Here is a 1,986-nt window from a genome sequence, read left to right as displayed (position 1 = left end):
TTGAACGGTTATGTTGAATGGAGACCGGTGGCTTAATGGCCAACGAGGTATGTGATGTAATGCCCCCGCTGTGTAGTTAGGCTGAGATAGCCGTAGTGTGATCCTCTGCATGAAGAGAATGCTCCATGCGTTCCCCTGTTGGAGACGGTGCCATGTGTACCATGTTCACTGTCTTTACTTCGGGGGGAAACTGCTTCTGATCCCCGGTGTTTGGTTGGCAAGTTTCGTCGTCGTCGCCATCACCGGGCGGCTTCTTCCCCTTGTATTCGGCGTTTAACTTGCCAGCCTGTTTGAAGGCCCAACAACTTCTGTTGGTGTGGTTAGCCGGTTTATTTGGGTGGCCATGAATCTGGCAGGGCCTATCCAATATCTTATCCAAATTGGATAGTACGTCTCTGTTTTCCTTGAATGGCTTCTTCCGTTGACCGGGTTTTGGGCCGCTGAATCTGGCGTTGACCGTTGTGTCGTGCGCTCCCTCATTACTATTGCCATGTTTGTGCTTATTGCGTGATGGTTTCACGTTGCCGTCTTGAACTTCGGAAGTGCCCGGGTCGCTGGCACTGTCACTTCTACGGGCGAGCCAACTGTCTTCTCCCGTGCAAAAGCGGGTCATCAGAGCGGTAAGGGCTCACATGGATTTTGGTTTTTCCTGACCGAGGTGGCGGGCAAGCCACTCGTCCCGGACACTGTGTTTAAAGGCCGCTAGGGCTTCCGCGTCCGGACAGTCTACGATTTGGTTCTTTTTAACTAAGAACCTAGTCCAGAGCTTTCTGGCTGACTCTCCGGGATGTTGGATGATGTGACTTAGGTCATCGGCGTCTGGTGGCTGGACATATGTACCTTGGAAGTTGTCACGGAAAGCGTCTTCCAGATCCTCCCAGCTGTCGATAGAGTTTTCAGGCAGACTGTTTAACCAGTACCTTGCAGGTCCTCTGAGTTTTTGTGGGAGGTATTTGATGGCATGAAGGTCGTCTCTGCGAGCCATGTGAATATGGAGAAGAAAATCCTTGATCCATACCGCGGGATCGGTTGTTCCATCATACGATTCAATATTCACGGGTCTAAACCCCTCTAGGAATTCATGCTTCATTACTTCGTCAGTGAAGCAGAGTGGGTGTGAGGCGCCTCTATATTGGTCCATGTCGCGACGTAGCTCAGATGGAGTCCGTATACAGTTTTCGGCCTGAGCATAACTAGACTTGTCCCGTCCGAATAGGTAGCCGACGTCACGTGTCGAGGCATGTCCTCGCGATCCGTAGATCGACCTGTTGTGTCATGTTCTACCATCCAGGTTCTGCCGAGGGTCGTATGTATGACCCCGAGCTGTTTTGTCTCAATTTTTTCTTTGGGGTGAGGCGGGCTACTGTTTGGCTTGAGCTTCCTCTTTATCCCGACTGCATAATGGTCGGTTAGTCGCGTTGTCCCGACCGCGTGGTAGAAGTGCCGGTGCCTCCTCATCGAACTGAGGTAGCAATCTGTGCTTAGGGTAACCCTTAGTTGTGTGCTTGGGCCCGTATTCTTCGGCCACTAGGATGTCTATCCATCTATCTTTGAGGAGGTCTTGGTCAGCTTGAAGCTGCTGCTGTTTCTTTTTCAGGCTCCTTGCCGTGGCTAATAGCCGGCGTTTAAAGCGCTCCTGCTCAAGAGGTTCCTCAGGCATGATGAAATCCTCGTCGCCGAGGCTCTGCTCGTCCTCGGAGAGCGGAAGATAATTACTGTCCTCCGAGTCTTCGTGTATGGCCTTTTCATGCGGACTATCGTGCCCATCCTCCAGTTCATCATGTTCGGATATTGCCCCAACAGGGGCTTCATTGTCTTCGGCATCGTCCGGGGTGTTGTTTTCTCCGGTGCCGGTATTACTGTCTTTACTACGGCATGACTTAGAGCAGCGCCACTAACGCCGGCGCTTTGATTGTAGTTTGGAAGGTTTATCCTCAGCTGGATCTTCCTTGTCATCGCCGCTGTTCTCCTTTGGTGCATCCACCA

This window comes from Triticum urartu, chromosome 4A (genome assembly GCF_056163025.1).
Source record: "Triticum urartu cultivar PI428250 chromosome 4A, HENAU_Tu73, whole genome shotgun sequence".
NCBI classification, from domain to species: domain Eukaryota; kingdom Viridiplantae; phylum Streptophyta; class Magnoliopsida; order Poales; family Poaceae; genus Triticum; species Triticum urartu.
Note: the sequence above shows the minus strand (reverse complement) of the source record.